Here is a 24400-nt window from a genome sequence, read left to right on the forward strand (position 1 = left end):
TGTATGTTGTTGCATGAGCACAATATTTCCTTATGTTCTTTGGCATCACACACAGCAAGGAGCAGTTTTCAGCCCATACCATGACTCAGGGTAGCCCTGTCTGATCTCAGTTATTTACAAAGCAAGAGCAGAATGGATGGCATGCCGCACACTAGCTACAGTGCCATTTAATCATTATATTTTTCAAATAAAATACATTTCTGAACTCAAATTCATTTAGAAAGGTAGCCTTATATCCCTACTTGAAATTTAATATGAATTATCATTTGCTAGAGACGTTATTTCTAAAGGTAAAATGAAATAAAAATACTCGAAAGTTTAAATGAAAAATGGAATATGAGCCAAATCCTTCTGCAATGTGATTCCTATTTCATGGGTTATTTATTCTTCATAGAAATCGTTTGGTGCAAATATCGTAATTTCTCTTCTGAAATGAAAAACAGAACCAAAGCATGTAAATACTTTCCCACCATCACAGTCAGGATGTGTCACAGCCAGGATGGAAATCCTTGCCTATTTCATGCCACAGCATATAAAATGACAGAGTAGGTGGGACCCAAGTAATTTTGCCTCAGCGGTCGCCCTGGTCCCTTTCCCTTTTCTACTACCTAGGCCCTAGTTTTTTTCATCGAGTTCCACAACCCAGGATCCTCTAACATAGTTTTTGGAAAAATGGGATAACCTCTTATCTTACTTTTCATCTGAACAGAGATTTTCAGTCTTCGTGGGTGGAGGCATGTTTTTAAAGCTGATTAAGTAAAAAATAATAATAATTGCTGCTTATGAGCTTGTGCCACCCCCTAAGTAAGGCAGATTCTGAATAGAGTCCTTAGTTACACAAATGGTTTTTGGGGAGTAAAGATGCGAATGAGGACTCAGAGATGTAACTTGTTATTATGTATAACACTAGGGGTCTAAGACAAATCAAACAGCTGGAGGGACATCTGAGTGAGATCTGTTGACTGTCAAATGAACGGAGGACGTTATAGAGAAAAAAAGAAATTTATGGCTGCTTGCTCATCCCTCCTAAAAAACCTTGAACGGAAGTCAGAAGTGTTTGAGATCTGCTTTTGGTTTACAAGAATACCCTATGTCAAGAATTTTGATATAAAAAGATCATCTCTTCTCACTGTGCATTATGGCCAACTGATGCGATGAGTATGAATGATAAAAACTGCCCATCATGTGTATGCGACAGGATGTATGTGACACAATGCAGTGTTGCGAAAATGTTATAGAACATTGTTTACATTAGTTTGAAAAAAGATGTGGGCTGATAGGTAAATTGTAGGTTACCAAAAATACCCCAAACTGGTCTTTCAACCACTGTTTTCATAGCTTTGCAAATTATACTTTAGATACATTTTTATAGTAATGGGAGCCTTTTAAATATAAGTTGTTTTGTCCCCTGCATTCTTGATATTTCAGTAGTCAAATCAATCGAAACTTTGTAGACGGGCTTTAAATTTTCTTGAGTACGCCTTTCTTTAGCACTCTGAAGATACAGAAAAAAAAAACCCTTTGAAGTAATAATGTCATTATATGCCTTTAAAGTTTCCCATGCTTTCAGGTTGAAATAATTTATTCGTCTGCTCTCTGTAAATAAGATGCAGAATTGGTTACTGTCAAATACCAGTACTTCAATACGGTCAGGTTTTTTGGTTATATGCAAAAACAGTAATTGAGATAAACAGTGCTGCGAAGCAATATTTTACTTTGGATCACATTTTCTATCCATAAATTTATCTTCCAAATTATGTTCACTAGAGCAAAGGCTTGATTTTGTTTGCATTCCTCGAGGAAGTATTTTCTTGAAGATAAACCAATCCAGATGATATCTAAATATTAGGAAGAATTCAATCAATGATTTTAAAATGTCCTTAGATAATTCATAAAATTAATAATTCAAATGCAGATAAATAGGTGTTGTCAGTATATTACAGTGATCGTATTGTATCTTCCAAACAAAAAATTTAAGCTAATTCCTCTTACTTTTTTCTTTTTACCATAATAACAAACCCTTGGTATTTCACTGACACTGAAATATATTTTTAGAATAAAATTTTGTTCTGCAAGACAAAGAAAAATCAGTTATATTTGGGATCACAGGCCCTATGTCTCACACTCCATACACGCATCTCATTCAGAAGGAAGTAGTGAAAGTAACAGCAAGTTATTAGTGCTAAACGGCCAAATTTCTGTCTTACAGTGAGCATAAATGGACTGTGTTGTCAGTCGTATTGTGAAAACTCTTTCACGGCAAATTGATAAAATAATGCATGTCCTGAATTATGTAAATAATTCACAACCAGTGTTTAATAAAAATGCTACAAAGTTAAAAAATATAATTTCTGTTTCATAATAAATTTAAGACATTTGGGAGGACCCAAATTAGGAAGTAGCTGTTTGCAAGTAAGTTAAGACACAGTGTTGCACAGACTACTAGGTGTCCCTCATCCATTAGGCTTCTGTTAAGGAAGTACCTTGAGGTGGATCCTGGAAGTGTCTCAATTTCTCCGTCTCTGTCTCTGTCTTTCTCTTCTCTGTCTGTCTCTGTCTCTGTCTCACCACTTCCCCTCTCCTCTCTCCACTCTCCCTCCCACTGTCCCTGAAAAGCAGTTCGAATAGGAACTGTGGTTCTTCAAAAACAGGTTTTCAAGCCCTCGTTTTAAAATGAATTAAATCTCTTAATATGAATTCTCATCAATTCATTTTACAGGCAGAAGATGTAAAAGTAAATACATAAGTTTCAATATAGCAATGGACATTAAGACTCACAAATAAAAAGGTTCTTTTAAAACAATAATGACATATTTTACCTCTCAGCTTACCAACCCTTAAAAAAATTATCAGAACTTTCGGGATACAATGAGGCAGGCACTGGCCTATGTTTCTGTTTAAAGGAATTTGGCAATATGTGTCAGCCTGTAGGAATCCCTGCAAGGCAAATTATCTAAAATGTGGGCATAGATTTATTCACTCACATTTTTAACAAATAACTAATTTTAATAAAATTAACAATGGTTCTAGGACAGATGTAGAGCCAATAACCAAAGAAAAAATTCAAGTGCTTTTCTATTCTAAATAGAGCCTATTTATTACGTCACAAAATTCAGGTGGGTTTCAGGTATGCTATCATATGGTATGGAATGTATGTATATATTTCCTGTGCTTTTGTTCATGTGTCTATTCCTGCAACTCGTCTTAACCTATTAATTGTCAGTTAATTTCTCACTTTTTCCATTAAGGAGGAAGAATACCTTTTGAGACCCTCTCCTCTTTACAAAATGAATAATTGTGACTGCTACTGATATACTTTTCAGGACATTATTGAACCTACTTCTTACCTAATAACAAATTGAAAAAAACTATTTTCATCCTGGAAACATTTCAGGGTATCAGATAACAACAACAACAAAGAATGTGATGAAGGCGATTTTCCTATTTCTTAAAAAAAAAAAAAAGTTTGTCCTAGCTCTACTTTCCATAATCGCGAAACAACGTAGGAGTGGTAGAAGGTATATGAGCTGGAGTATAGGGAAAGTTGAATTTCAAGGAAATAGATGAATTACCCACTGTCAACCCTTAAAACTTCAAAATTCCCTCTAGATACTGTACTGTCACAAGGATGTAAAAATGAAGGGGATTGCAAATCATGTTGAAAGTGGCTGGGTCAAGGATGATTACTCTTTCTTTCTGTTGTCTTTTCTCTGTCTTCCCAAATGACAAAAATCAGAAGAATTTCCTTTCATAGCCTGAGGGAAAAATAATGGAGTGACTCTATGACAGATCTCAGGGGGTTTTGTAAACTCCCAGCCCCACAGGACAGGAGCCAGTAAGCAGCTGGCCCTCACCATGGGGACAACAAGGTAAGGATGCTGGAGGACAAAAGGAGTGGGTTTCAAACACTGAAAATACAATGTTAAGCAAAATGAATGAGTAAAATAAAATAGAAAACTTAAAAAAACCGAGCAAAAATTATAGCTCCTGTCCTAAGGAAGGTTACAGCCTGCTGTGTGCCTTTGAGATAGGAGTCAGGGGTTATTCCTGCCTGCTAGCTCAGTTATGAATTATAGCATTTTCACTCTTTGACACTACTCATACTTTTAGGGGGAAAAGTGCGTAAAAACCTCAAGTGTTTCGAAATGATTTTTAGAAAGGCTATCTCATGCAAACGTTTTGAGTTTAATAACACTTTTTGAATTCACAATGCGATATGAATCTCCTACTGTTTACAACGCGCCTGTATGGATGAGAAAATCACTGAAATAATTGATCACAAATCATTAGTAATGGTCATCCCTGGGTGAGGCGAATATGGTTTCGAGTACTGTATTATATTTTCTCGGTCCTCCAAATTTTCTCTGGGAAGTTTTGAGTGACTGAAGAATATACTGATAAAAGCCTAAAACTACTAGCTGAAAACCCATGACAAGAACATTCGAAAAAGCAGAAATAGAAGATGCGAAGGACCCAAGGCACAATGTTTTCAGCAGGGACATTACTTTGGAGTCAGTCACCCCATGGTTACTCTAACTCAGGGAGCTACACAAGAAATAAGCTGGGTGTCCCTTTAGAAAGGACTCCTCCAGTGTTTTTCAAACACGAAGGGCGGGGCAAGAGGCTCTTTCATGACTCAACACTGCTGTCTAGAGTCCAAAGAAACTGAGCTCCACCGTTTCGAGAAGTAACTCCCTCTCATTCCCTAGTTGTCCTAAACTACACAGCAGATGGTGTCTCAGGCACCAAAAGTGGTGGCTCAGGAAAAACAAGGACCAGCCCAAGACCCCTGCGAACTGGCCGAAGCATGCTGCTGCCTTAGACATGCCCTCTTGCAGGAGCAAAGGCACGGAAATCCCAGTGACAGGACTCGGGGGCCTGTTCAACCAGATCTATGCTCCCACTGGCGGGTTCTGGGTCTCTGTTCCGGAGCCCAGTGGGGTCAGTGCTGGTCTTGGAGCGTGCGTCTGCTAGAAGTTTCTATCCTCACCCTGCTGTAAACGGTCAGTCGAGGGACTAAACAAGTGATGACCAGGTCCTGTTGCCCAATCGCCCCAGCCGCACCTCTGTTTCAAGTATGCGACCTGTATCAATCCTCACGACATCTTCCAATGGCTCACTGCCCCCACCTGTGGATACTCGGGAACAGTGACATAATCATCTTCCTCCTCTCAGCCCTCACTCCTCGGAACATTTCCGGCCAGATCAAGGCCCAAGAGCATGACTTGGTCAACCCTGGAGCTTCTCTGTCTTTAGAGATAGTCCCCTTCTACTCGAGCGAACATCTCCATACCCAAGGACATGGGACTTGGCATCAGAGAACCCCGAGCTCCTGTTCGAAGTCCCTTTCTGGCATTCCTCCATGTCATCACTGTAATCTCCGGCCCGGGTCGACCAGCCTCCTCCCTCTAAGGCCTCTGAGAAGATGGACATCAACCGACTAGCGCCTATGGTGGGAGCATGTAGGACACAGGCAGGAGGTAGGTGATGAAGGGTCAAGTAGGCACGTCTCAGAACAAAGATGGAGAAGGGGAGGAGTCCTTCCTATTGTAAAAACAATTGCATGACTAACCCTTCCCTCCATGAATACCTGTAATCTTTGCATTATGTTTTCTAAACAGCTTGGAGAGGGAGCACCGATCAGGCCCAACAAGTAAAGGGCAGGGAACAGGTCCATACTACTTGGCACTTTGGGGGGCCCTGGCCCCTTGAGTCTGTTTCCATCGAGGAGAGCCCAAGGTATAGGACCAAAAACAACAACTGGACGGTTGTAACAGGCCTACCTATTGTGGAGCTATGTGACTTAGAAACCATGTACATACTCATTATCTCACTTGGTGCTTGCAACCCACCAAGGAGAGACAGCAGTGATCTGAGGTCCATGAGTATGTCAAATGGAAACCAGGGCCTCGTCTCAGGAAGCCACCTGGGCTCCTATATCTCAACCGAGGGATCGAAAGGGGTCAATGTGCAGGAAGGTCTTGGCTCGCCTCTTGTCACAGTCATGCTCTGCCTGATCCCCTCTACCCGTCTTAGGCTGTCTCACACCTAGTCCTCCCCTCACTTACCACCAAACGGGGGTTAAGGAGCTTTGGAAAGACACGATTTCCTGACAAAGCCCTTGAGTTCTGATGGTGCGGGGTGGTGAACACGTAACAACGGCAGAATTTCTTGTGGGTTGGAGCCCGCTCCTTCGCCCGGCAGAAATCTCTTGTGAGCTGGGAACTGCTCCTTCACCCGAGAGCATACCCCGCCGTCAAATCATGTTGGCCTGGTACCTGTGGTCCTCCTGTAAGATCTCTGCAGACTCGGACTCGCGTCTCTCCCTGAACATCCAACAAGCCATCTGGACCCGGGGCCCTGCATCGCTTGTGTTGTCATCTGAAGACCCGATGGATATCTCCCCTCTGCTGGGGCCAGAACCACAAGCCCCTTTCTACTGCTCTAAATGCCCCAGGCCCTCATTCCTCACGTGACGGAACCGCAAGGAGAGCCTCATCATCATCAGATATGTGTCCTCAAGGCCTCATCGGGGCTTAGGCTCACAGATGCTTCCAGTCTATCCACGCTCGGCACTTACACAACGCAAACCACTTTTACCTTCTCACAGCTTCCTGGACGTCTAAAGTCCTAAACCAAGAAATGCCTTTGAAAGAGCCATTTTGTCTAAGTCTCGAGGTCCTTCCAATGCCCACGTCTCCAGCACCTGCCATCACTCCAAACCGAGTACCTGGTATGTACTGTCCTCATCACAGGACTGCTGTCCGCTCCCCTCGCAGAACTCCTTTTCATTCTGATGCCCCCTTTGCCAAAACGCCCTACACCCTCTGCCAGGACATCCCTGTGTTCTGACTCAAGTCAACTGGACTTGCCCCTGATACCACCTATTGAGGCCTTTTACATGGAAGATATCATGTGGCCCAACCCAGAACTCCGTGGGTCACAGAGGTAAGAATGGGCGTGGGGTGGGACGGTGGATGGGGGTCTTCCTGCAAGCCCACTGCTGCTGGATACCCTCAGTCTTCCTTCCTCAACTTAAAGCTTCTCCTGCGAGGCTCATCCTAAGTCTCCATGATGCTGTCATCCATTCAGCAGTCCTCGGGATCCCTAGAGATTTCTGGTACCTGCTTCCTGTGGTTTTCTCTCTCGTTAGGGGGGACAGTCAAGTAATCTACCCTGGAAGCACACAGCCCTTTGCTTCTCCTACCCTGTCTCTTGATTATTTTCAATCTCAGCTTCTTGAAAGTGTAGGCTCCACTAGCATTCTCTTTTGGCTAAAAATATGTAGAATATTGCCTGACACCTAGTAAATGATCCATTAAAGCGAAATGCCGTTTGTCTTGCTCAGCACATGCCAAATGACTGGACTGAAGTAAGGCCTTTGTGTTTCAAAACGGAGAAGCCCTGCTTTACTGACCTACTCCCCTGGGACTGGGCGACTAGACTCGCAAGATGTGGAGCCCCCTCTCTCTCTGATGGGATCACGAGTTCAGAATCGAAAAAAACAAACATACCTGTTTCAAGTCACTTCTGTCTGCAGGACACTCGAAGATTTTTGTTGCAATACCGCTCTGAGGACCACCAGAAAGCACACTGACAGAACGTAGAATTTATTTTCCTTTCAGAAGAACTGCATGGTCACATTCTGGGTATAATTCATGGGATTCTGTGGGGGGAGGGGAGGAGGGGGATAGGGAGAGGAAGATTCAATCATTCTTCTCTCCTGAAATGAAAAGGCATTATGTCCAAATCACGACTCTTAATAACTCAATGATGTTCTGGTTCTCATGCAGGAGGCACGAAACTGCTGAGCACGTTCACCAAACTGGGGATACCGCGCAACAAGGACTGGCCCCTGGAGCCCAACGCCAGGGTACACAGCACCATACCGCATGGGGCCCCATCCTTCAGGACTTCCTACTGTGGAACAGGGACTCTGCTTCCAACTGTCCCTGGATAGCAGGACTCGCTTCCATTTCCCCCACCTGGATGATCTGCATGCCAGGCCTATGGCAGGGCCACCCAAAGTGATTGACATGTTCTCTGGAGCCCTCCCCCACGCCCCGTTCTAAATATGCTCCTCTTGATAAACTCGGATCTGCTGCTCAGATCTGACAAAGAACAAACCAAAATGGTTGAACAAACCTGAATTCTAAGTTAGTTGCCTCTAACACGTATATTTATTTGGTATCCACGACGAGGTAACCCTTCAGAAACTCCTTTAATGGAAACTACTACTCAATGTCATGGAGCAGGGAAATATTTATCGGCATTTAGCTCAAATTCATACCGGCTTACACGAAGAACACAACGGTGAACCACCACGTTCCAATTCCACATGCCTCAGCATACTTTCTTTAGCCTCAGATTCTTGAAACTAGATCTCAGATTAGCAGCCGTGCATTCCAGCAGACCTAGTGCTGCTTCTTGGAGGCGGTGGGGAAAATGGCACAAAAGCACATGGACCTCCCCAAGGCATTCACATGGCAGACGCTTTATATCTTACCGACCACAGTGCTGGGAGGAAAGACAGAGATCCAGAGTGTGAAAGTGACAAAATGCAACATAGGAGACATAATATAGGAGCTAAGGACCCCTGGGGTGCAGTATCCCTGGCCTTAGAATGCCCCACAGCGATCCAATGCCAGGCAGGAAAGATTAGGAACTCCCTGGGATCAAATCTATGCTCATGCTGATAGGACTTTTGGTCATAAACTCTTCGAGTTACTCCTCCAACTACTGCTTACTGTTTGGTCCCCAAAAGGAATCCACACCCAGGATCTGGCAAGACCAGCGTCCATGGTGAAGCTGTGCGGATCTCAGTGACGTGGGGTGACAGTGTCAGTTTTCTTTTAACCACTGTTTGAGGAGCCTCTGAACCATTCTTTTGCTTTCCTGCTGCCTCTCTACCTGGAGCTTCTCCTCTGCATCAGGCTGCTAGAGCTCCCCTTCTCGTAGAAGGCTAGGCCCATTGGTGCCCAAGCTGACGGTCAAGCCACTGAGGCCCTGTACAAGGTTTCCCAAGAGGAAGGATGTGGGGCCCCGTTCCTCTCCGCAGGCATCCCACAAACATTCGGCCTATGGCTCTGGCAGTAACGGCATTCCTATATGAATCTATTCTGATCTCCGTCAGCGAAGAAGTGATTCTGGCTTCCCTTTGAACCTGATAAGGTACCACGAGATCGAGGTGCCTACTTCTCATGTGTTCCAGAAAGGTTTTCTTCTTGTCTGGGAAAGGGATGCTGACCTTTCCCACTGCCTCTCTTGCAGGGTTTTCCCACCTATGTACCTCTGTCGGAGCAGCTCCTTTGGAGGGGCTGGGTAGCTGGTGCCAGGACTGGGGTTCAGGTCGCTGAGGCCCAGCATCAGCAGTTCTGAGAAGGATGAGTGGTTGCTGCGACTTCCCGGGAAGTCTCTTCAGACGTCATCGGGGAAGATTCAGAAATCGACATTGAGCTATGTTTCTGGAGTGGATCCATGGAGACCTAGTCCACGCTCCAAGCTCCAAGGCAGCCTTTGGGTCCAGACACAAGGTGAAGATGAAGATTCTCAAAGCTCCAGGCAGCAGCCAGGGACATGTGCAGCCGGAAGACCAAGACTGCAAAGAATGGTGATAAAGGAAGAAGGAAAATCCAGGATTATTCATCTTACTTAATTTTTCGGTCCCTGTTTCCTGTCTGTAAAATGGGGATAGTAATGAGCCCTATGTCCTAGGACTATTATTCCTCGTTACATGAGGAAATACGTCTCTAGAGCTCTGTATACTCATGGCGCCCAATGATGCTTTTAGGAATGAGGCCCATAATTGCATCCATATGTCATGGGCCACAGTCAACCATGTTTAATGCCCTGCTGACTTTTTACGAACCATTCTCAAGCCTAACTGTAAGAACAATCAATATGTGACGAACATGTGTTCTCCTCGTAAACATTCCTGTACTTTCAAAAAGGAGACCTTTATTAAATTCCAAGCATGTGCACCATGGTGACACACCCTTTTAAATTTCCACTTTCATCCTCACTGGCTTTGCAGATTGTCAAACGGTTGCTCAAGACTATGAAAATCAAAATTCCGAGGAAATATAAAGAAAATTTTATTTTACTAAAAATCAGAACAGAAATTAATGAAATTTCTAAACAAACAAAAAAAAATAGAGAAACTCAATTAGACCAAAAGTGGTTCTTTGGAACGATCAATAGTATGGATAAACCTCAAGTAAATCGAGAGACAGAAAGAGAGAGGCAGAGAGCGGGAGGGAGGACAGCTGGGAAGGGGAGGGAGGAAGAGATGGAAGGAGCGAGGTGGGTGGAACAAGTTACCTGAAACAGGAATGGAAAGGGTGATTTTATTATAGACACAGCAGATATGAAAGGGGCAATATGGCAATACTACATTCAACTCTACATGTACAGATGGAACTTGAGATAATCATGCTAAGCAAAATAAGTCACAGAGAAAACGTTGAACCATATGATTTCACTCATATGTGGGATATAAAACTGAAAGCAACAAACATGACAGAAAGCAGAGACTCATGGACAGGGACATTGCATTAGTGATTACCAGAGAGACACGGCGAAGGCGCGATGTAGACAGGAGTGAAAGGGGTCAAATGTTTTGTGACGGAAGGACATCTCACTTTGGGTGGTGAACACAGTGCAATATATACATGCATGACATACCGTTGAATGGTACACTAGAAACTTATTTGATTTTATTAATGTCACCCTAGTAATTTTTAAGAAAAAGAGATTAATTAATCAATAAATAACTGAAACGACTTAGAAGAAATGGATTGGTTACTCAATAACCATAAACTACTAACACTCACCCACGTGAAATAGCGTTCATAGTCCAATATCTGTTATAGATATCAAATCAGTAGTTAAAAACCCAAACCTTTGGTGAAAAAAATCCCAGATGGAAAATACCAGAACAAACGATTCATAAGTTTTAAGTCGCGCGTCATTCTGATAGTTTGATGAACTCTCTCGCCATCCCACAATGCCCCAGTACATGAATCATCCCTTTGTCCAGCGTATCCACTTCCCACCTGTTAGTCACTTGGTAGCCGTGTACGTTATAAGATTGACTGTTGAGGTTCTGCGGTGCTTGTGTTCAAGGAAACATTATTTTACTTAATAACGGCCCCAAAGCGCAAGAGCAGTGATGCCGGCAATCCACATATGCCAAACAGCAGCCTTAAAGTGTGTGTATGTATAGGAATACACATAGGACATATACGGTTCGCTGCTATCCATGGTTATGGGTACCCACTGAGAGTCTCGGAATGTATCCCCTGTGGATACGTGGGATACATTCCCACCGTAACTCAAAGAATATAGTGAAAAAAATGGTTAAAGAAATTAAAATGCTACATTAGAAAATACCCATTCAATGCAAAAGAAAGCTGTAATGGGGGACCCAAAGAACAAAAAGACATGAGACACAGGAAAAAAAGAAGTACGATGGCAGATGTAAGTCTACTTTTATCGATAAGAACACTAAATATGAACAGATTAAACAATCCAAAGACAGACATTCACGGATGGGATCAAAAAGAAAAAGAAAATGCAACTGTATGCCGTCTACGGGAAACACAGTCTAGGGTCAAAAGATACAGATGGACTCACAGTGAAAGTAGGGGAGAAGATACATCATCAAACCAGCAATCACAAGAAAGCTGGAGTGGGTATCCAATCATCAAGCACTCACTTTTAATGTTATACGTACATTTACACACGACCCAGCAATTCTACTCGTACAGAATTCTTTCCACGAGAAGTGAAAACATGTCTATACAAAGACCTGTACTCAAACATCCATGTCAACTTTATTCATAATCGCCAAACCTAGAAACAATCCAAGTGATCAACCCCTGGAATATGGATGAAAGGAAAACAAACAGGTACACCCACACAAAGGAGTACTGCACAGTACTAAAAACGAACTACCGATGCACATAACAGCATGGATGCATCTCAAGTATGCTAAATTAAAGAAGCCGGACCCAAAAGGCTACACGTTACATGCTTTCATGTAAAGGGCATTCTGGAAAAGCCACAACTATAGGCACAGAAGTACATCCGTGGTTGCCAGGCTATGGGAGAGGAAGAAGGATCCCGATGGCAAATGGCACAAGGGAACATGATCAATTGATGGAAATTTTCCATATTTTCATTGTGGTGGCGGTTACACGATTGTATACAGTTCTCAAAACTCTACAACCAGCACACTTGAAATGTAAATTTGATCTTAGTACCTCTGACTATTGTTTTCTTTAAAGGAAAAGGATCTGATAAGGCAAGTATTTAAATTTTGATGACTGTATGCCGTTTTGACCATGAGCTAATAAAAATAAAGGTCTTATTTCAGAACCCATCACAGACCTGGCCCTCTTCCGGTATTCCGCATGCCAACAGAAGGCACCACCGTGCTCATTACCAAACGCAGAAACGGTCTTAACCATTTACATCTTCCTTGCCTTCATCTTAAGTCCAAATCCTTGCTGAGTTCCGTCCATCTTCCTTCTCACACATCTGTCTAATGCTGCCACTTTTCCCCCGTGTCCGCAGCGTAGCTCAAAGCGTTACGGCCTTACAAGTTCCACACGCTGCCCCACCGTGCCATGGGAGCCAAGAGACAGGGAAGGCCTAAGAAGTCTTAATGTAGACACTCCTCTCCATAGAATGAGGTCTTTATTAGGGACCCGCAAGTTGCTGTTTGGTTTGTTTTGGGCCTGTGTCATCCATCTGTGGCATTTTCACAACACTCGCAGACATAGCTAACCTTCCATCCCGACCTCTCTGCTTCCCCCACAGCTCCTCTCTACTGTACCGCAGATCTGTCTTCTGCTTTAAATGCGCTGATCCGATTTTCACCTGGCAAGGATATCAAAACAGATTTTTATTCTGAGTCATCAAGAGCCCACGACAATGAATCTTCCCAAAAATCTCTTTAAAAATTATAATAGGAGCACTGCGTAATAATGAAGATATGGCACATGAAACAGTGCATAAAATGTTATTTCAAAACCATCTAGAGGTCCCCACTTAGAGAAAATGACCTAACGTGGTGCCTGTCTTCTGGGCATCTTTTCTCTGCCTTTTTCTAAAATTATGAGATGGGAGGGGAGAGGTAATGCCTTTATACTAGTGTATCTGCTGCTTTGTGTGCTTAATTTATACCATCGGCTACTTTCCACAATGATAATCATGATGAGATTGTTGGTACTGACATCGAGAGCAGCAAACACGTGTACAGACTTTGTAATGGACCAGAAACCGTTCTTTGTGATGCGTGTATGCTGACTCGTCACCTCCACCTTATTTCATGCACTTAGGACACCTCATGTTCCATCCGTACACATGTCCGATGTAATCTGATGAATACCGCTGCACGTGTTCACCTGCCTTTTGATCCAGAGAACGCCTGACCCTGAGGTGCGTTCCAGAGTTTAGAGTCAGATCCCACGCCTCTTCCTGTTCCTCTCTGGTGTGGGTACAAATCTGACTCTGCCCTTGCTGGCTAGGTCACTTTGGACAAACGACTTCACCTCTTAAACTCCACCTCAGTTACCTCATCTGTAAAAAGGGATGATAACATTAAAATGCTTCCCTCACCGTGGTGCTGTGCAGACTCACTGACTTCTGAAATTATACATGAAGAGAGAGAGAGAGAGAGAGGGATAGAGCGCACAGTAGTAAGCCACCAGAAGTGTGGGCTTTTATTCTCATGTCTCTTCACTTCTGCTTTCTCCTTGTACCCATTATCTCTCTCTCCCGCTGGCTCCCCCACATCTCTCTCACCGCCCCCCACACATTCACTGCCCCCACTTCCACTCCACTCGCTCTTCCCTTTGCCTCTTTTCTCAGACTCGCTATCCGAAACATTGTTTACCATCTCCTCATGATTTAGCTCAGAAAATATTAATACGGCAGCCTTTAAATAATGAACACAAAATTAAGAAAAAGCTACAGAATAAAACAAGCAATGTGAGAATGACACAAGAATGAAAAGATCCAATCAAAATTTTACTATTAACAGTTTCATGTCTTTACCAGATTTACGTGTTACTTTGAGGTAGGTGAAATGGACACGATAGAAACGATGGCAGTAAGAGAAACATACGGTGAGGTCTTTGGCCTTTAAATTTCAGTTTTGAAAAGGTTTATTTTTATCATTTATATACTCATTTTCTAGCGTGATTAGAAATTTATGTGGAAAGGCAAAGAAACTAGAAGAGCCAAATTATGTTGAGAAAGAAGAATAAAAGTAAAGGAGTAACACCGATTTTAAGATGTGCTATGCCGCTAGAGCCGAGACACGGAAACAACCTATGTGTGCGTCGAGGGATGGATCGATTGAGAAAATGCATTAACGCACATACAAACGCACACTCACTCACATCTGTTATTCAGGCATAAAAAGGAAATCCCGCCTTTTGAGACTCCATGCTTGGACCTCGAGAGCATTATGCTGACCGAAATATGTCAGACAGGGCAAGATAAAAACTCTATGTTCTCCCATACGTGGAAACAAAAGAAGCCAGTCAGAGAAACAGAGATTCCAATGGTGGTTGCCAAGGGCTGGAGGAAATGCTGGCCGAAGCATACAAACTTCCAGCTATAAAAGGAAGAAGAAGTTAAGGAGATCTAATGTACAGCATGGTAACTATAATGAGCAACACTGTACGGCGTACTGAGAGTTGTTAAGAGAGTAGGTCTTAGACGTTATCCTCACACACGCAAAATGGTAATTATATGAGGGGATGGAGATGTTCCCTAACATTATTGTGGTAGTCACTTCACAGTACATACATGTATCAAAACATCAGGCTGTACACCTTAAACGTAACTATGTTACTTGTCAGGAATACCTCAAAACTGAAAACAATAAAATGAAACCATCAAGTGGGAGCCCCTTCAAGCTATCTTCTGTGTCCTTCTGACATCTCCCCATCATTTTTGAACTGAGTCTTATTATTCACACCACAAATTGAGCCAGATTCTTGTATCCTTGCCCTCCCCGAGTCCTGGAATGAATCATTTAGTGGAGAGTGGTATTTAAAAGACAGGATCCGGGGGCTCGGTGTGCTTATTGCTACTGGGATGTTGTTGTAACCAAAACTGCTCGAATACGACATGCACGCATTCCAACACACGCACGTGTAAACATGTACATCTACATCTATACACATGTAAGTAGACTGAAAACCATGAGTTCACACGGAGACCTCCAGTTCTAGTATAACAGCTCAGAGTTCGTAACAGTTTTCCTCGTTTTTGATTTGAAACTCTCCTTTCTCAAAGTGACAGTCGTGTCTCCCATTATCCTTATGCATTACTGGACCGATAAGTCCCAATGCATGTAAGCCATTCCTTTCTCACACAGAGGCCCTCCTCCTGTGCTGTGCTGAAGCATCCCCCGCCCTTGACCTCCACAACTCACTCAACATTGAATCCCTGAGCCAGTTAGCCCTCGCCCCCACCCATCCACACCCAGGCACATCCTCCTCACCGCTTTGGACCCTGTCACCCACTGCAACCTGTCCCTATGTAAGGGTGCCCTCCTCACTACTTCTGGGCTCTGACTCCCCAAGCCGGGATGCCACTACAAGCATAAGCTTGCCTTGCTCTGCCACACCTGATACCATAGCTTTACGACAGAACTGCTCTGGCGCAAAAGAGAAAGGAAGTGAAATACAGGCCAGGAAGAAGTAAAGGTGAATATATCTAATACAATCACTTAATTAAGGCGAATCGGGACAAATCCAGGCAACATTATGAAGCCCGTGTGTTTTTTCTCACCGTTCTCCAGCTTCCCCCTCCTACCTCCCTCCTCGGCCCCAATTGCTCTCTCATTCCTAACGTCCTGCCCTCTATCGAGAGTAGAAATGTTATCATGAAAAAGAACTCAGACACTGCTGGTGGGACTGCAACTGGTACAACCGCTATGGAAAACAGTATGGATGTTCCTCAAAAAACTAAGTATTGATCTACCATATGATCCAGCATTACCTCTACTGGGTATTTACCCCCAAAGACTTGAAAGCTCATATCCGAAAAGATATTTGTACACTGATGATCACAGCAGCATTATTCACAGTAGCCAGGACATGGAAGCAACTAAAGTGTCCTACGATAGATGATTCGATAAGGAATCTGTGGTACATATATACAATGGAATATTACTCAGCCATAGGAAGAGATGAAATACTGCCATTTGCAACATGGATGGACCTCGAGATAATCATGCTAAGCGAAATAAGCCAGACACAAAAAGTTGATAATCACATGATATCACTTATATGTGGGATACAAACCTCAAAGCAACAAATGAGCAGGACAGACAAACAGAGACTCATGGACATGGACTATAGACTAGTGGGTAACAGAGGGGAGGGGGAGGGGGGAGGTAGACGGGGTCAAATATGTGCTGACAGACAGAAATGTAACTATGGGAGGTGAACACAGTGTAAATATATATAAATATATATGTATGTATGTATATATGCCTTATTGTTAAAGTGTATAGCTGAAACTTACTGGATTTCGTTAACCGATGTCGCCATAAAAAATTTTTTTTAAATGAAAGAAAAAGAAATGTTATGGTGGGCATGACTGCCATGTAATCATTTATATCGGCTGGTTAGCTGAACTTCGGTGCAGATGGTGTCCTCCCTGCAGCTCTGACACGGGAGCTCTCTGTTTCTCATGACAGAGTCCAAGATTGCACCCTATTTACCAATGTCAGGTGTAAGTGGGAGAGCCGGCTCAGACCACTTCGCGGAAACTCAGGTCCTTCGTCTGGAAAATGAGGATGACCTCCTCTTCCTCACAAGTGGGAGCAGAAATAGAGACGGCAATACCAGACACCTTTTATGAGAGCTATGTGCCAAACCCAGTGATGAGGGCTTTACCAGCATCCCAGGGCTCCTTGATATCCAGGAACACACCGAGTGGATGTCCCCCTCAGCACTCTTGCACTTGTCGTTCCTTCTGCCCGGCATGCTCTTCCCTCAGGTAATCTACCACCTGCTCCCTCATTTCCTCCAGGGCTCTGCTCACTTGTCACCTTTTCAGGAACACCTTGAATATGTTAGTAACATCCTCCCCTCATACTCTTTCCCCTGGCCTGCCCTTATCTTTCTCCATAGCACTTGCCACTCACAGATATGTTCTATGTGTACTGACCAGCTCCATGGAATCAGAGACTCTGCCAGTGTTGTTCTCTGTTGTACTGCCCAACTGCTAGAACAGTGCTCGGGGACACAGCAGGTGCTCAGAAATTTCTTGTGGAAGAGGACTGGGACCCAAGCTCTTTACACACATTGATAAGATATACGGTACCCTCCAATATGGGCACTGGCATCATTTTATTCATTCTGATGCATATCGAGTCTCCAAGAGACAACTGACTTGCCCAAGGACACACAACCAGGACCTGGGGCTCCACGTTTTAGAATCTTATCTGTCGGGATCCAAAACCCTCAGTTCCTGGACAGAGTCCTCACAACCAAAACGGTAAGAGATTTTGCCAGAGACACAGACCCCAAACAAATCAGATACCCAGGGACACCAAAAACAGCTCACTGAACACAACCTAAAACAGATTCCAAAAATCTCCGCAGAGAGAGCTCACAACTTGAGTCACAGACCCCGAATCAGAGCAGAGATCCTGCACACTGCGACAACCTCCCTCACACCAGTGGACCAAAGTCCTCTCTCGGGAGATAAATGAAAACTGCTGATACCTCACATCCTAGAGACAGACCCCGGAAGCATGCAGACACCTCCCAACGGAGTACCCAGAACCCCAAAACAGAAAGACAGAAGTTCAAATAACTCAGAAACCCCGCATTACCTTAAGATAAAGTCCCCATACAAATCAGAGGACCGACAACCTGGATACAAAACCCCAACCAGCTCGGATACTTTCTACATTAAGATTAAGCCTCCTTCCCCCCACCGCACCCCAACCCCCCACACCCAAGAAGCTCGGAGACTATCCAGGATCCAGGACCCGAAATCACAAACTGCTGGGATTTCATAGCCTGGGGTGCGGACCTGGACACGGAGATCTCACACACAGGGACACAATCCCCAAAGCTCAGAAAACGCACAGTCAGGTACACAGGCACACAAACCCTAAGAGACCTTACACCAAGTGAACAAAATCCACTCAGACAAAATATCCCACTCACTCTCAAGTCCCCAAAAGACTCAGAGACATCAAAGGTACCCAAACAGCAGCTGTGATGCCAGCCCTCGGGATACACATCCCCACGAGGCCGGACGCGTTACTTCTTAGGCAGGGACACCAAACCAGCTCAAACCCAACCCCCCCCGCGCCCCCGGCCCCGCCGCCCTCTGCACCTTAACTGCGCGCATCGGTCGGATGGACGGTGCCCTGCCCAACGCGCCTCGCTAGGCTGGGGACTGAGTTCGGGCTGAACCAGACAGCGCCCTCACCCGCGAATCCAGCGTCGGACTCTGGCTACCAGGCAGCGATTGCGCTGAACCTCGCCACCCACTGGGGCGGCATCCTCAGCCCTGACCCGACAGTCAGTCGGTGGGTAATCCAACCCGTAGAAAAATTTTACGCTCTCAAAACATGCGCGCGCGCGCGCACACACGGACACGCACGGACGCACGAACACAGCCTCGCCCTCAGCTCCAGCTCACAATCGTCGCGCCGTCCCACACAGATGGCCAATGGGCCTGGGCCGGGGAAGAGCGAGGCCACCACTTGGGGTCCAGTCGGAGGCACTCTGCACCCAGGAAGCGCTTAATCCCTCATTCTCGCCGTGGCCGTCCCAACTGGGTGAGACCATGTAGATACGGAGGGGTGGAGTGATGTTCATCTCTCTAAGTAAGTGAACATCAGGGCCGCAGCCCCAGACCCGATGTCCACTCGGGCTCCAATGCGACAGGAGAATTGAGAGCTCCGAGTACAGATGGATACGGCGGAATTGTATGCATACTCTCAGTGTCGTGACAAACGCAGTGGATTATTTTCAAATGGATTCCCCCCTCCAGTGGTACTTCCCGGAGCGGACGGTCCTACTCTGAGCGCCTCAGTGGTACTTCAGGTCCGCGTTGTTGCTTCTCGCGCGCCCCTTGGTGGTGCGAACCTGGAACAGCTTGTCCTCAGAGAGAGCGGTGGACCATTCTAGGCCGGTCCTCAAAAGATGGGAGGGCAAAGTCAGCATGAAAATCCCAAGTTCACTGCAGTCTTGGATTCTTAAAAATGTCTCCTAAACTGAAATTTACCTCCCTGCGGTGGCCACTATGATAACAGGGAGTGTTGCAAGCGTTTTCTATGGGCTCAGCGTTGTGCTGGCTTGTGTCTTCCTGGGTAATGCAGAATAGGTCTAGTGGGAACAAACAGCCACACTCTGCCAAAGGGCAGGAGGGCTAGAGCTTCGGACTGGGGTCAGAAGGACTGGTGTGGGGCAGGTCTCAGTCTTTGACCGTCAGTAGGAGGTGAGAGAGACTGCAGGATCTTTGGTTATGTTAGGGAAGGGGCCATCCCCCAGGGGCCTCAAGGACACTGAGTAGGTGAGATGAAGACCATAGGCTTTGTCACAATCCTGTCACCCCTGAACATGTTCCCTAGCAGAATCCTCGACCTGACAAGCTATGCCTTTCGCTGCAACCTTGCATTCATTTATTCATTCTTTCATTCTTTTGTTTCCCAGAGAAGAGTTCCAGGCTTCATAAAGAGTAGAAACATTTATTTGAGCAAAAAGATTTGCCACCTGCGAGACTGCAGATCCAGGTAGCACCCACACTGTACTCCAGAGAGAACAAAGAAAGGCTGGGTTTATAAGGGCAATAACCACAAAGTGTAATTCTTTCATGGAAATGAAGAATTGCTGGCTAGGTGAGCAGGGATGCCTTAGTTCTAACGTGCAAACGAGGGAGGCAGAAACCACAGGAAGGAGGTAAATTTAATACGTGTCCATACAGCAGTTGTTGTTCCCGATTATCCATGACTCAGGCTTGAGCTGCGTTTAGCATCATTGTAACAACTCAATAGCAGCTCTGAGAACAGAGGCACAGGATGTGCAAAGGCCCCACTTACCTAACAGCCTCTGACTCCATTTTTAAGTAACTCTCTCAAGCAGTGGTTGTTGCAAGTTATTTTCTTCCATTATTGCGTTCGGTTCGCCAGACTATGTGTCGGCCTCTATAAAGGGAGTTGGGAATACAACCGTGTGGGAAGATTAAAAAAAATTGCCCTCATGGAGCTTATATTCTATTGAGATCATACAGCACAAAAAATGTAAGTAATTTGTAAGTGTTAGAAATTGCTGTGATTAAATTAAATTGGAATAATGAAATAACGTGAGGAGCATTTCTAGAAACAGTGGTAGAAGAAAGTCTAAGATGGTGACATTTGAGCTGAAACCTAGAAGACATGAACATCTGGGAGAAAGTCACCCCAGACAGAGGAAGAGCCAGTGGAAAAGTGCCAGAGGAACTCAGGCTAGCACGTATGAGGAGCAGTGTGGCGGGTGGCGTGTCTGGCAACGCATGATCACGAGAGAGGTACGATGTGAGAAGAAGTCAGAGAAGAAGTGGGGACCGAGACATGTAGGGCCTTCCGACCATTTGGGCTGGGGTGGGGGCTTTGACTTACTCCGAGTGAGCCATCAGAGGGCTTTTAGCAGAGAAGACCCTTTAGGAGGCCAGAGCCCAGGTCGCAAAATGTAAGCGGAGTTGTTCGCATTTTGCCCCAAGGAAGAACCCCTTGCCCAGACCATTTCAACAGAGCATGGCTTCCCTGGACAATCCTGTGCACTCAGGGGGAACTCCCACAACTGCTTCCCACACAGATACACATAAAAGGATGATACCCTCAGGAGAGGTGAGGCAAGGGCCCTCAAGGCAGGAGTGAGGTCATACCGAGGCCAGTGTGTGAGAGGGACCAAGTAACAGGCACAGAGAAGACAGAGAGAGAGGGCATTAGAGAGTCAGGCACAGAGCGACTATTTCTGGCAGGACAGTGTCCCCACTCGATTGGCTCCTAACTCTGGGACCCCAGCCCTGCTACTGGATGATGTGCCTGACGCTTCACGGGACAGGACGCCCCTCCCTGGGGAGGGCGTCTAGGAGATGACTAGGCTGCCCGGGGCCTGGACCTCAGCTACGCTGTCTTGACACTCAGCAGGCTCCTCTGCTCATTTGGACAAGGGCATGTTCCGGTGAAAAGGAAGATCGTGCTGTACACAGGGTCCCACGTACTTCCTCAGGTCCTTGACTGCCCTCTTGCTGATCTCAGTGCCAAAACAATGCTTTAAAGGGGGAACAGGAGGCAGGGTTCTCTACATTTGCAGTGGCGCCTTGTGCAAACTCATGAATCTGAAGTATTTCCCCACCTGCCTGGAGGTTCACTTCTCGATCTTTCACCACCTACTCCACAGGTGGTGTGAGGATTGCATCCTATATATCAAGTCCCAAGCATGTCCTGTGAGCGAGAGACATACATCTTGGCAGTGAGTCAGTTGCAGGGTCCTGGGGGCCTAAGGTAAAGCTCGCCCCTCCCCCTTCCTTGTGACGCCGCCCCCCTTCCACTACCTGGCCTGGGCTGTGCTAAGCCTTCCCCTGCCTCCTCCAAGGGGTCAAGATGTTTCCAGTACTTTCTTCCTCAGGACCTGAGGTCTTCCATTCTCACTGAGCCCCATGAGTCTCATCTGCAAATTGTGACCTCTTCTTAGGGATTTAGGAAGATTTTCTGAGTTAATATGTGGACATAAGATTGTTATCGTGCCGCATTCACAGGTGGGGTTGATTTCATCACATACTGTTCTTATCAGTATTCTTAGCATGGACTCCTTCAAGCTGCCCAGGACTGAGTACTTGTCCTCCCTGAGGACGGGGATCCTAAGATTTCATCTCTGAGGCTCAGGGCAGGGATGGGAGAAATCCCAGGAGAGGAGAAACCACACACATGGTGAGAGCACTGAGCGAGGAAGATCCAACCTGCCTGCCTCCCTCTCAGGAACGTCCTGGAATACGTGAACAGCTCAGAGACCCAAACCTCTGGACCAAAAGGGCTCCTCCATATAGTTGAGAGACCGCCTGCCCTGGGACAGAAACCCACAAAAGTTTCCGAGTCCTTTCCCGTAGACGTCAACCGCAAACACCAAACACAGCTGAGGACTAGGACCCCGACCAGCTCAGATAATTCCTACATATAGGTCACAGTTCCCCTTCACTCAGAGGCCTCACACACCTCCCACCAGGGCCTACAGACTGCACCCTGTGACTAACGGCTATGAATCTTCAGCTCTCGGCTGATGGGTGGGCAGTGACAGAGAGTTTCTGTTGCATCCACCCTGTGTGAGAAAAGCCTCGGGTATTGCAGTTTCCTCAGTCGGCAATAAACCCCATGTCCGTGGGAGGAAGGAACGTTCACTCCAAAAATGGAGGGAACTCTGAGTTCAAGGGTTCCTTAGAGTGACCTCACATGTCGGGGTCCTGGGAATGGCCATTTTATGAACGAGCATGCACATCTCTGTTGTTGTCGATTTTGGCATCCTGCCACACAGGCATTTAGGTTAAACCCCAGATCCACAGGATTTGGGCCGTGGAACCTGTCATCTGTGCCATTTCTCATCACACACTGTCTGGTCCTGGATTCTGAAGAGCCGAAAGAGCTCTGCCATCACAGTGCCTATGGCAACACCCATTAAAACCCTCTGAACATCCCCATCCTTTCTGCAAACTCCCTCTCCTGCTGGAAGCTGCCAAACCTGTCTCTCTCCAAATATATCCACTTTCCTCTATGGGCACCAGGCCACCCCTTCCTCCCGAGGGCCCCATGAGACCCCTCCTCCAGCCCTATTCATGACACCGAAGTTACACCCATTTGCTTCCTCTCTCCCAGCACCCAGCCGGGCCTCAGAGGATCTCCTCAGATCCCTGCCTGCTCCCTGCAGGCTCAGAATATTGTGCAGGACAGACCTCGACCCTGCCACACCGCGGGGTTCTGTCATAAAGTCCCTGTTCGGGAAGAACTGAAAATTTCCAGCATCCAGGTGTGACTCCAAACTCAATCTGTAGAGTTCAGGATGGTTTCCCCAGCGCTGGGGGAAAGGGGAAGTTTTCTGAGAGGTGGATCAGAGGTCGGACTACCGGCAGGAGAAGGAAAGACACAGTGCAGGGCTGTGTCTGTGAGCACAGGGAATGGACCCCTTGAGTAACAGGGGAGCTCAAACAGGAGGACTGCCCCAGCTGCCTCTCTCATGGGCTTTGTCATCTGGCCGGGTTGTGCCCTCCCCTAGCTGGACCCCCTGAGCCAGATACCTGCCTTTGCTGGGGCTAGGGGTCCTCTTCGATGACAGGATCTCCTTCCAGGAGCACTGTAAAGAATAAGTGAGATGGCATCTCAAAAGTGTCTAGGACACTGCTGATCGGATCAAGGAGTCCCTAAAACTCAGAGCCCCGTGCACCGAGCGCCAGATGGCTATGAGCTCGTGATAGCACTAAGCCCGCCTGTGACTGATAAGGGTCCTCAGCCGTGTAATGGGACAAGAGACCACATTGGGCAGACTGGAATCCCCGATCCCCCAGTTCTCAGTGATGAGCCCCACCCACCGAGCATAGCACCTCCTGTTGTGTGCATAGGGTCCTGGGTCTGGGAATGCCTCCCTGGCTCCTTCAAGAGCGACAGATGTGTTCCAGTGGGTTGAATACCCAGCGGGCCTGGACTCCTCCTCTTCCTCTTCCTCTTCCCACACGTAATCCATTATCCCTTCCTGAGCTCCGAGTTTGTTCAAAACTTAGGTGATGGGCATAGCCGAAATGGGACCAAAGCATTCCTGGGGAAGTCTGAGAAAGGGTGTCGCCCAGGCCCGGACTGGGGGCTGTGGCACTAGGACTGTGTCATCCCTACTTCTGTCAAAGGCTGGGGTTCATCGGATTTAATTCTGTATACACTCTGGTCCTCATTATATGTGACGATTACATCAGGTCATAAAGGTACGCAACCTAGCTCAGGGAAGTGGTCAACAGATTGACAGTATGCACCCCATGACGTGAGTTTTTCTTCTTCCTGTTATTATTAAAGAACTGGAGAAAGGGAATTATTGTCATAAGTACACAACTCAGGGATTTGTCACCCCACACACGACCAGGTAGCACAGATCAAATCATCCAGGTATGTTAACGTAGCCATGACTTTTAACTACTCTGTCCTAGTAAGAGATGAACATCAGCAGAGAAATGGGAGTGGGTTGCTTTCAGATTGACAGCATCACGGCGAGTATCTTGCAGTGGAGATGGGCAGCTCACAAAGGCTTAAGCGGTGGTGTCCTGGAGCTTCCCCTTCTGTCGCTCTCCTGTAAGTAAGGTCCGATACTAAAAAGGGGGATACAATCCAGAAAGAGCT

General features: G+C 46.0%; 1 pseudogene; it reads right to left on the reverse strand.

Annotated features, from left to right (window-relative positions):
• Positions 1 to 3948: 3948 nt before the first annotated feature.
• On the reverse strand, positions 3949 to 18885 carry LOC120592400 (protein FAM156A/FAM156B-like; annotated as a pseudogene).
• Positions 18886 to 24400: the final 5515 nt, after the last annotated feature.

The sequence above is a fragment of the Pteropus medius genome, unplaced genomic scaffold (genome assembly GCF_902729225.1).
Source record: "Pteropus medius unplaced genomic scaffold, Ma_sr-lr_union100, whole genome shotgun sequence".
Taxonomy (NCBI): Eukaryota; Metazoa; Chordata; class Mammalia; order Chiroptera; family Pteropodidae; genus Pteropus; species Pteropus medius.